The sequence below is a fragment of the Panicum virgatum genome, chromosome 8N, assembly GCF_016808335.1.
Source record: "Panicum virgatum strain AP13 chromosome 8N, P.virgatum_v5, whole genome shotgun sequence".
Lineage (NCBI taxonomy): Eukaryota > Viridiplantae > Streptophyta > Magnoliopsida > Poales > Poaceae > Panicum > Panicum virgatum.
This window is the reverse complement of record NC_053152.1, coordinates 3,963,189-3,975,653: the sequence shown is the minus strand read 5'-3', so window position 1 is coordinate 3,975,653 and position 12,465 is coordinate 3,963,189. Positions and strand designations below refer to the sequence as shown.

Below are 12,465 nucleotides of genomic sequence, written 5' to 3'. Positions count from 1 at the left end.
CGTGCTCGTGCCGACCCGAGCCTGACGCTCAGCGGCGGTGGCGACAAGAAGCACTGGAGGGGGAGCATGCACCGGCCAGTTATCTCCGCCTGCTCGCCTGCCACCCATTGGGCTCTGCTGCTCCAACGTCGTCCATCCTTGCATGCTCCCATGCCGGTCGTCGGCCTCTGCCACGTATCCCGCTCACCGTCCTCCGCCGCGCTATCACCGCCACCCCCGCATGCTGAATGCTGGCCTCCACCCCGCGCGCCTGCTACTGCCTCCCTCCCCCCCCCCCCCCCGCCCCGCACGCCGCCTGCTGTCGGTGCTTGCCCCGCGCACCCCGACCTCATGCCTGCTTCACCACTAGGCTGGCTGTCCGCCTCCACCGTGCCCCCGCCAGCTGCACGGCCTCCATTAGCTGGGGTAAGGGAAGGGCCGCCCGGGGGGTGGGGGGGCAGGGGAGCCAGGGGAAGGGAGAGAAAAGACAAGGGAGAGAGGGGGGTGGGGGACTGGAAGAAGGGGATGGGGAAGAGAGAAAGAGAAAAGTTAAACGGGCTGAATAGTGCCAGCCCATTAGTCGTGTCGTGTCCGGCCGGCATTGTGTGTCGGGTCCTGGCTAAACGGAACGACACATTGGGTCAGATTGGCACAAGCCTTAATTCATAGTAGGCTTGATTGGGCTACTGTTGTGTTTTTTCATGTTGTGCCTTCGTGCGTTCCCATTGGGTTGAGACCATTTGACCATCTATCCGTTGACTTGCCTGCTAATATAATAGTAGGCTATTTACTTTTTATCTATCCTGTGGCGTGAAATCGATGAGCAGCAAAGTTTGATAAACTGGTAGCTAGTAATGCACATCACCCGAATGCCTAACCTGCATAGCCACACACAAATTCACCAATTTCGCAAAAGAAATAAAAACTTAATGGGATGACTGATCAATGTCTAATTGTCTCTGCGAATTAGGACATATGGATTAAATGACCGCGGTCCTAAGCAAAGAAATCCCTGCTGCAAAAAGGAAACTCGGTGCTGGATTCATGTTGTCTGCGTTTGCGCTGCACAGTAGTATAGTATGGTTAAGTCTGAATTGCATAACATCAGCATGTGGATAGCCTGCACAGGCGCAACTGCAAGAGCGGTAGCTAACAGCAGGGTTCAATCTCCACGGCAACCGCTTGGTGCGAAAAACATGTCTTATTGATCAGAGTGACCTTGCCAGAAGTATCCATCATATGAATATTTCCAGTGCAGCATACACAATACAAAGAAAAAGGAAGCCACGCGTACAGCAGTAGAAGGCAAACAAAAGGAATTCTTTTAGTTTTTCTGTGCATACAGCGAATCGATCTAGGCACTGATGTAGCCAATAAACAGCAGAGATGGACATTACACCTGCAGGCAGGTCCAATGAAAGAAAGCAGAGCAAAACACAGACAGAATAAAAACAGAGCAAGTCCTGGTTTGTTCTTGTGCAGGCAGTTGGTGAGAAAGGCTGAAGGCTGGACTCGTACAATCCTCTCTGTTCCTGGCGTGGAAGTGCATCAACTGCTGGGGCAGCAGATATTCTATTCAAACTATATTTCTCGATGATGTTTGCTTTTGTCTCTGCAGCCTCCCATATCTGGTCTTGTACGCGGTGTATGCTGCATACCCTGCTTCGTCGGTCCATTGGTCTGATGAGGGGGCGATGCGGTCTGCCTCATTGCAGTGCGGGCACTCTCGACGCAACCAGAGAATTAAATAGCGATAAGCATTGCACCTACACGTATCGACCTTAAACGTTTAATGTTAACACATTTAAGGTAAATTAATGGAACTTTTGGAATGCACACTTTTGGAATTGATGGAACAGCACGGGATGTTCTGACGTGTAGGCAAATTTACCTGAAGCGGAGGCAAAGGGGCTGACGTTTGCCAGCAGACGCATTTCGTCCAATAGGCCACTCCTCTTCAATGGGGCATGTTGCGCCGCAAGCATAAAACTTGAGCTCGATGTGTACCGCCGATGCTGCAGATGAAACATTGCATAGCCAAGCTAAGAAAGCAGACCAAGCAAAACAGAGTTTGATGAAGCAACTGCAGTGTTAATTTACCCTTGGCAATGGCAGAGCAGCTGATATTTGTCTCAAAGCGGAAAGGATCTCTTGTGTACAGCACGTACCATTTCCTCGTAATGCCTGCATCATTTGCATATGCCTTGACTTGTTGGATATGGCTGAACTTGTCCCACTCAGGACCAGGTTTCCCAGCTGCTATGGAAGTGAGCAACCGTAAGCTGCAATCCAGCTGCAAGTGCCTTGGCTTTATATCCTGCAGATATCTGGGGACTATTTCCATGTCATGATCAATTAGATTGAGTCTTTGCAGCGCAGGCATGCCCTCCAATACCTTAAGCTTTGGGCACTCAACGATGACGAGCTTCTGCAGTCTTGGTAGATTACTGATCCTCTCCAGGTCTGTGTTTTCAAACACGTCTAGGTGACCAATAGAAGTAAAGTTCTCCAAAGCTCTTAATTGCTTGAAATCATACATAGAAGTCTAGTTCTGTACGGGCAGCTAGCAGAAGGTGCAAGTCTGGACTCCTCGCATCTAATTATCTGACGGCCTTTGCTACGGTACACCAATTACCTCATAGGAGGTAAGAGTTTAAATAAATCCGAAACGTTGATTATTAGGAGAGATAAAATTAATTAACTAACGAAAAAATAGAAACAAACCGGATATTCTAATTAACACCATCCTTGTCCGTGGATTTAGCACGAACCTGCATGCATGTGTGCATGTATACATGCATGATAAAATCGTGCATGGGATTGCTAGATTGTTACATGTTGAGAGCTGCGTAGTATGAGTAGAAAAATTAGTTACTCGCCTCGATCGTGCATGGGACAAGCCAACGTTCATATGGAAATTTAGCCGAGATTTTATTTTTTTTTTGCAAGTTTACACATGTCACGTTAGATCATGTTACGGAAATTATAGCAGGTTAGGGTTACATATATATTTTTTCAAAGATATCACGTGTATAGAAGGTTAGGAAAATTTCCATGGCACATTGATCACGTCTTAATATAATCCCTCCCATATGCATGTTACGTCTGGTATGTATTCATGTCATATTTCAAAAATAAAACGTTGCACATGTCAGGATCCTACACGTGTGCATGTAAGCATCTATCAGTTAGGCATTATTAATGTACGCATCCACATTTTGGCTAATTGCAAAATATTTTGACTAGCTAATAGATCTAATTGCAAGATATTTTGACTCACATGAGAATTATTTGTTGTATGAATCATTCCTAGGATAATGAATTCAAAAATTACGAAATAAATGTTACAGCTCATATATGTCACGTTATGAAAAGCATGTTACAACTCGCCATGTCATGTTAGGAAAAAAATATGTTACAACTGACCCATCTCATATGTATTATAAGATCTACTAGATATTTAGATGACAAGCCATGTCATTTTTTTTTCTAACAAATCCATGTCACAAGATATGATTGGCAAATGTCCCGTGACGAGATGGCAAAAGAATTGCATGCAATCTTCTATGGGTATGTGACGTGCATAGAGGGATATATATATAAAAAGTTTTTCTTGTCTCAATTTAATGGCCGGCACATCATGCAGAAAAAAATAGAAATCTGATTGGCAAATGTCACCTAATGGCAAAAAAAAACATTACATGCAATCTGCTGGGTATGTCACGTGTATGGAGCGGATAAATAATGTTTCTTGGCTCAATTTAATGGCCGGTACATCACATGGAAAAAATAGAAATTTGAGATCTCAACTAATCATGATGCAACTTAGATCTAATCCTTTATTTTGTGATCTAAAATATATCAAATAAACATCAAAACTATTACCTCCTAAGAGGTAATATGTCATTAGATCAACGGTCCATAGTTATTTCGGAGTACCGTAGCAAAGCCCCTATCTGACGTGAAAGGAACAGAGATTGCATCAACTTAATGCTAGCACAAATGCAGAGTACAAGAAGGCACTTTGACAATTTTGTCGCTACTGTCTACTATATCTGCCTCCTACAAGTTTTGTGCACGCTGAACACACCGCTGCTTCGGTCCATTGGTCTGATGAGGGGGCGATGAGGTCTGCCTCATTGCAGTGCGGGCACTCTCGACGCAACCAGAGAATTAAATAGCGATAAGCATTGCACCTGCACATATATAGCATGCATGTCAAAATATGTTACACTGGATGAATAGGCACACTTAATCCATGGGAATCACTTGAAACGGCAGATGCAGTCAACTGAAATTAACAGAACAACACGTGAGGCAAATTTACCTGAAGCGTAGGCACAGGGGCTGACGTTTGTTGGTAGATGCACGTCGTCCTGCCGGCCACTCATCTTCAATAGTGCATGTGATTGTGTAAGCAAGACACTTGCGCTCCTTGCGGGCTGTGGATGATAGATTTAATTGGCCGGAGGAAAGAAAGAAATTAGAGCAAGCATAGCAGAGTATCTGCAGATAAAATATATTAGATGAAGCGGCTGATATTGGTCTCGAAGCGGAAAGGATGTCCTGTGTATAGCACGTACCATTTTCTCTGAACACCTTCATCGCCTGCATATGCCTTGACTTGCTGGATATGTTTGAACTTGTCCCACTCACGGCTAGTTTTCCCTGCAGCTATGGAAGTAAGTAGCGGTAAGCTGCAGTCTAGCAGCAATTGCCTTGGCGTTACATCTTGCAGGTATCTGGGGACTGTTTCCATGGCATAATCCTCCAGGTTGAGTGCCCGTAGTGCAGGCATGCCCTCCAATACCTTCATCTTAGGGCACTTGACGATGACGAGCTTCTGCAGTTTTGGAAGATTACTGATCCTCTCCAGGTCAGCGTTTCTAAACACGTCGAGGTGAACAACCGAAGTAAAGTTCTCTAAAGAACTTAGATGCTTCACATCATATATGTATAGTTTCTTCAAAGCTCTTGCGTGGAAGGCAAGGCCAGCAGGCATGCACCTCAACTTGCACTTCTCGAGTTTAAGCTCCTCCAAGATGGGCATGGCTTTCACTTGCAGCACCCACTCCCATTCCTCCCACCCAACCAATCCATTAAAATTCAGTTTACTCAATCTGGGAAATGAAACCCCTACCTGGGAAGTTCTGTGCAGCAGGCTAGGTTATCCATTGTAAGAATCCTCAAGCTCCCAAGGGGCACAAGTGCTGTCGACATCATCCACCTTGGGAGCAGCTGACCAAAGTACCCACTGATACCAAGGTTTTCTAAGCCAGATGGAGGGTGGAGCTCATTAAATACCTCCTCAATTTGTTGCTGCTGCTCCTCAGGAATGCCTTCTTCATCTTTTACCATCTGGCCATCATGTTTAATTCTACTTGTGCATGCTAAGAACAGAGATTCCAACCGCACCTTGTCACCAATCCTGGCCTTTTTTGCGATTGAGGACGAAGACACGTTCTCTAGGCCACTTATATTAAGTTGAGTTAGCTGGCAGAGGGGTCCCAATTCTTCAATACTGCACCAATCACCATCCATGTGCGCTGGAAACCCATATAATTTCCTTAGATTTGTTAGACCATGAAAATCCTTAGGTATCCGTCTTATTCCTGTGTCACGAAGGTCAAGAAACCTCAAGTGTTGCAGTGTTACAATGGAATTTGGAAGATCTACCAAACTCTTACAACCAAAAAGGCTAATATACTGCAGGAATTTCATCTCACCAATGCTTCCTGGTAGCCTAGATGTATTGGTTCCTTCTATGGATAAATACCTCAAGTGTTTGAGTTGATTCAAATATTCAACTAGTGCATCAAAATTTTCTTCTTGTACATGTAGTGTCCGTAAATTTGAAAAAACAAGGAATGAATCACCAGGCTTGATTTTTATAGGCCCCACTGATAATAGTGTTCTTAGTGATGTCTGTCCTCGTAATGAATACCACTCTAACTCATCTGATTCTGATCCTCTTGTATCCAGCGATAAGCGAAAAAACTTTTGTGAATTGATTTTGTCAGCAATATCAGTTTCTGTGTTCTGTGCTACCAGTGCTTCATTTCTAGCCAAGTATTGAGCAAATGAGCGGACAACATCATGCATATTGCAAACTAGATTTTCAACATAGCCTATATCAGGCTCAATAAGGTTCCTTTGTATCAGCTCATCGTAGTACTCTTTTCCTATTTCCTCCAAGTCACGTGAGGTTCCATGAACAAATCCTTCGCTAATCCACATGCCAATGATCTCATAAGAGAAGAACACTCTGCTCTTGGGAAGGAGTGAGTAGTGAAGAAAGCAAGGCTTCAAAGTAGAACTTAAATCTTCATAGCTAAGATATATTGCATAGTTCAGCTCTTCAGGCATTTGGGATACTGACCATATCGAGTCATTTAGGACATTTTCCCACTCCCGTCTCCTTGCTGTTTTTTGACGTAAGAGACCTCCCATTACTTTCACAGCAAGTGGTAAATAATCACATTTTGTTATAATTTCCATTCCAATATCCTTGAGCAGTTCAATCTGGTCTTCATCATTTCCGTTTCCAACTACCTACACAGTAGCCAGGCCAATTAGTACTTTGTAAAAAATCACTATGCCCGAGAGTCATGATATTTTCCATCATCACAAAATAAATACAAATGGAGCCTGAGTTTACGACTGTGTGTATAGATATAGATGTTAACAAGTAAAAATTGGTAAGAACATTCATTCCAAGAGAAAAATAACATAGTTTTTACATGTAGTGGCAGTTTGAATTTTAAACTACCAGCTCACCCCTATCGAATGACTAATGTGTCTTGATCGCACCACATAGCTATTACTCTGTGGGATTGTTAGAAGGTAAAATTACTGTCTGCCAGTGCTTGGTACTATATTGCAAACTATATTTGGCTATTACGAAAAAGCCTATCCACAAAACTGTATCACTCATGGTTCCCAATATCATGTCTTTGATGAAAATATAATATATGAGTTCAGAGGTGGAACTATTATTGACTAGCGTTGAATCGAATTGAAGTATAATTACAAGATTAGTGATAATATACTACCTCCATTCTTAAATGTATAATGCTTCGGACAAAACTAATTATTTAAAAGTAAAACTAATTTATTTCACCAAAACATCATATTTTAGCAGCGGAGAGAATATCAAATTAGCTAAGACGTGACTCATGGGTACTACCCCTATTTTAAAATGCTTAATAGTAGTTTTGTAGAGCACGTGCTTAATTAAGAGACATAAGCCCAAGCACTTCTTATCGTAGAGTAGCAAGTAGCACTCATTTCTTTTAGACTAGCCTATCAACTCGTGCTCCCACACGAGCTAATTAGAATTAATATAAAAATCAGATTTTATTTATCAAATATTCTTGCATCCTCTTTCATCTATTAAATATTCAAACACTTATTCTAAAATACATATTTATCATTATCTAGTTGCAATATATTTCATTTTGCATCTCATATTGAACCATTTATTTGTGAATTGGTATTCTTATCTCTTCCATAATACATGAATACAGGGTGACACATATCGTGGGTAGTATTTTATAATACATTTAGAATTTTTATGTTGGTGCAATTTAATACTTTATTATAATTATACAATTTAGATTCATATTTAGGGTTACTTGAACTCTTAAAAATGACATAATGGGATAATTTATATGCAAATTTAGTGGGTCATTTGCATTATTTTATAATGGCATAGGTGTGTAATTTACATGAAGATTAGGGAGTTACTTTAGATTTTCTATATAAAGGTAGAGGTGGGTAATTTAGATACATATTTAGGGAGTTACTTTAGTCTATTTTTATAATAGCAGAGGTGAGTAATTTACTTGAAAAGACAATAGATCCAAAGGCTATTATGATTAGAGTTGTCCGATTGATGGTCTGATGTTTCTGATTTTTGTAAGAATTTATAGAATTCCCTTATTTTTTAAATGTCCACCTGGGATTCTAAGTGGTTTCATGTGGAGGCTAGTCTCCAATTATTAATAGTAAGATAGATTCTTCATGTAAATCCTTTTAAGTAACTCCCTAACATTCTAAAAATAAACATTCATCCATACATTCAGCAGGATCTAATCAATATTAACAATAGCATCACAACAAAAAATTTTCAGCTTGAAGTAATCCCCTAAATTTGTAATGCAAAATAGATACAGATAAGGAACAAGACATTGTTGTTATGGTGGAGATGGATGCTGTGGAGAAAAACATTAGTCTATGGTTTTAATTTCCTAAAAGTAAATCAGATATAACATTACCATAGGATGTCTATATAGTTAAAAAAACAATTATACACCTCTGGCGTTACGAAAGTAATCTACGATAACCACCTAAATCTTTGACATTACTAATGTAGAAATCCATATGTGCAAAAGATAAAAACTAATGTGGTCGCAAGGGATCCACAACTCCTGCTGTTAATATCAGTGCAACTAAGAATCGCCATACATTAGTGTGATCCAGCTGTATGATGAGTGAACTAAAAAACAATTATTCTTTCATTTATGAGTTACAAACCTTCTTCTTGAGCAACAACCATGCAGCATCGGGATCAAGTTTATTGACATAGTGGTAGGGCTTTGTTGCCATCATCCCTCTTGCGACCATGTCATGTCTTGTGGTGATGAGGACACAGCTACCATAAGCTAGGGCAGCATTGACCAAGGGTGTTTGGAGCACATCCTCCCATACTTCATGCTTCCAAACATCATCCATCACCAATAAGGTCTTTTGCCCATTCAAGGCTTCCTTAAGAGCTCGCTCAAGCGCACCTCTAGTATTTCCGGTAGATTGGTGGTCACCCTCAGCTTCAATGATAGCTCTTCTCAACAGCTCAGTCTCACTGACACCCTTGTTCACACTCAACCATATTTTCTTTGAAAATTCTTGTTGGATGAGGTCATGATTGAAAATCTTCTTGGCCAGGGTTGTTTTACCAATCCCTCCAACTCCCACAATAGCGAAAACCAAAATTTTGTTGTTCTCACAATTTGATAGCTCTGCTGTTGTTAGCATCTCCACCAAATTTCTTGTGTCCTCCTCAATATTCTCACCAACCAAACTTGACTCATCAAGCTCGCCAGATGTTTCACGGCTACCATGATGAGAGGATGCCACCCTCCTGTTGCGGTCCTCGTATGAATTGAGGTTGATGAAGTTGAAATGTAAGCTACGTTTCTTGATATCTTCTAACTTCTGGTTAAGGTTCTTGATGCGGCTACCAACCTTGTGGGCGTGGATGGGATTCCGCATGCAGAACAACAGGGGGTTGAAGCATCCTGCTTCATGGCTTGGACCCTGCTCCATGGCCTTGAGCTGACAAATGTCGAGGATGTTGGTGGCATCATACATGGCCTCTCTAAGCTCCCGTACCCATGCCTGCACACTCTGGTCAGTGATGCTCCTCCTATCAGCATCCACGAGGAAGTTCTTGAGGTCCTTGAGCATGATGTCCATTTTTTCGATCTCTCCGGTGACCCCCAGCAGCATATGCACCTCATCCCTTGCCATCTCCGTAAGCATGTTCAGGACATAGGATGCCAAAGCATCCAAGACCCCCGCCATGGCAGCTAGTAAGTTTTGTTTTTTGCTGTAACAAAATTAGAACAAATATCTGCGGTTAGGCCGTTAAATAGAATATCTACAGTTCTTCTTGCAGCAAAATGTTTTCTGCTTGCACATTCTTATATTGTACTAAAGTAGATGCTAAAATCCAATGCTATAAAATTTGTTCCCTGCTTCTCCATACCGATGCTGAGATCCAGCACATGAATGCACGATGCAACTTGCAGTTTGCCTTGGTACTTTAAATAACTGGAGTAAAATAAATCGGTGGCGAGAGACTGTGCATATATCCTTGCCCAATTCAAACAGCAAGAGCGAGGAGAGAGTCCAGCGATGGCTGGAGCCGATCGATGCCGGCGTGGTTCGCAGAACCGGATCTGTTGGAGTAAGCAATGAAGGGTGATAGGGAAGAAGATGGCGATTGAGGTGGGCTGGAATGGAAACAATGGGAAGTGGCCAAAGTAAATAGTAGACAGAGCAAGGGAATCTAATCGCCAGTTTCCAGAGACAATCCTCTTTACACTCCACCCACACGCAGACGACGCAGCGGCCAAAGCTAAATGAGGTTCTTGATGGCGCAGGCACGGATCGAGCACGGAGACCCTGCCGATTCGGACGGAGCAGCGAGCCACCACACTCGACGGAAGCAGCTGATCGAGTGGAGAGATGGGAAAAGCACGCTTATTGAGGTATACAGCTAGCTAGCTTGTTCATTCTTATCTTGTACAAAAACAGATGCTAAAGCTTTGCTTTTTTTTGCTTATTTATACCGATGATGCAGATAGTACATGATGGAACTTATGCAGTTTGGTAATTTTAATAGCTGCTAGTACAAAATCCAAGACCCTTGATATACCCTAGCGTATTCAAACAGTTCTGTAGCGCTTAACACCGTTGCGGCTTGGCACTCAGACTAAGAATCCAAGGGAAGAAGAAAACCAGAGAGACTGGAAGAGGGGGAGAGTGCGAACCTCAACTTGCAGGGGTCTCTTTGATCTCCAGATCTTTGTTCTGGTAGAGAGGGCAGGGGTCCTGTTTTGTTGTGGCAAAGCAAAGCAGAGTTCTTTGTAGGTTTCCAAGAAAGAACAATGGTATTGCAGGCAGCGTTTGTGTGGTTGGTTCTGTATTTTTATCAACTGGTTGATGTGTAAGAGGAAGATATGCAGAGATATCCATCAATGGTGGATGAATTATTGAGCTGACCCGACAAGTCTTCTCTGCCTTCCAAGACGAAGTTGCTTTCCTTCATTAATTTATTGGCATGTAGCTAGAAATTTCAACAGCTTTGAAGATTATTGAAAAGAACATCGATGTGAAATCACTTGGCAGCAAAGAAGAATAAAAAAAAATCTTACGATTCCCTTCGTTCTATGGTTGGGAAGACTAAATCAAACGTTTATACCTTGTAGCTCTTCAACGTCAATCACCATTTGGCAGCATCAGGAGCTGTCTACAAAATGGAACTTGATAATATTGCTCAATAATCGTCTCCAATAGTTAGGTGACCACAAGTTGGGCATGATCCGACTTCCAAGTCTCCAATAATCGTCTCCAATAGACAATAGTTAGGTGAACACTATTCCGAAAGCATGGTAGTATATTACTTGTTCGGTTCTTCCATCTAATTTGTTGATCAGAATTGCATTTTATTTTGAGGGCACGGCCATTGGGTCATTAGAAGCTTGCCATAACAAATATTTGTGGGTAGCACGCGCTTCCAGGGTTAGAGAGAGAGGGATTGAGAGAGAGAGAGAGAAGGGATGCTCTGTTCATTGGAGCAAAGCAGAGTTGCTCTTGTTCCATTAACAAGGATTGATTGATATCTGATGCGGTTTAGTATAAAATATATTAAGCATCTAAAGCAGTCAAGAGCACTACAAGTTGCATGTGGATGGGTTCGAAAGAGGCCACAGACCAATGTGAGAAAGAGTTCGGTGGACTAAGGCGACCCATTGTGCAAGCGGACTCTAAGCCTACCGATAAACCCGTTGTCATATAAGAAAGAAAAAAATTAATAGTCATGGAAGGAAGCATATCTCAAATATGTAATTTCTTGGTGAACTTATATGCACATAATGCACTTAGTGTCACCATCTATTGGTGGAAGGCAGTAGCAAGTGGCTGCCAATTGATTGATCATATCTACCTTACTATTACTAATTGGAGACTCCTTTCAAGTCTTCATATGAAGCCACCTAGAATCCTAGGTGGACAGTTTACAAGAATAGAGAAATCCTAGAAACTATCACAAAAATCAGAAATATCCGGCCATCAATCCGACAACGCTAATTATAATAGCCATTGGATATGTCATCTTTCCTAATAAATTACTCACCTCTACAATTATGAAAATAGACTAAGTAACCCCCTAAACATGTATCTAAATTACCCACCTCTACCATTATAAAAAAAATCTAAAGTAACCTCCTAATCTTAGTGTAAATTACCCACATGCCATTATAAAACATAATGCAAATAATCCTCTAAATTTGCATATAAATTATCCACCATGTATCTAAATTACCTACCTCTACCTTTAAAAAAAATCTAAAGTAACCCCATAATCTTCGTGTAAATCTCCCACCCGCCATTATAAAAAATAATACAAATAACCCCCTAAATTTACATATAAATCAATTATGTCATTATTAAAAGTTAAAGTAACTCTTAAATCTGAATCTAAATTATATAGTTATAATAAATATAAAAATATGTATCAATATAAAAATTCTAAATTACTATTATATCATTATTAATATATTATCTATATTATTATTTATATAAAATACTACCCACAATATGTGTCACCATATATTCATGTATGATGGAAGAGATAAGAATATCAATTTACAAACAAATGGTTCAGTTAAATATATATTAAACATACATGGAGGTGTGATGCAA

At 41.2% G+C, this 12,465-nt stretch overlaps 1 long non-coding RNA gene and 1 pseudogene across 1 annotated transcript; one reads left to right on the top strand and one right to left on the bottom strand.

Moving 5' to 3' along the window:
- Window positions 1-1,278: 1,278 nt before the first annotated feature.
- Window positions 1,279-10,789, bottom strand: LOC120686163 (annotated as a pseudogene).
- LOC120686164 lies at window positions 9,582-10,763 on the top strand. The gene is made up of 2 exons (XR_005680019.1): window positions 9,582-10,250; window positions 10,343-10,763. It is a non-coding gene; the product is annotated as an uncharacterized LOC120686164 (long non-coding RNA).
- Window positions 10,790-12,465: the final 1,676 nt, after the last annotated feature.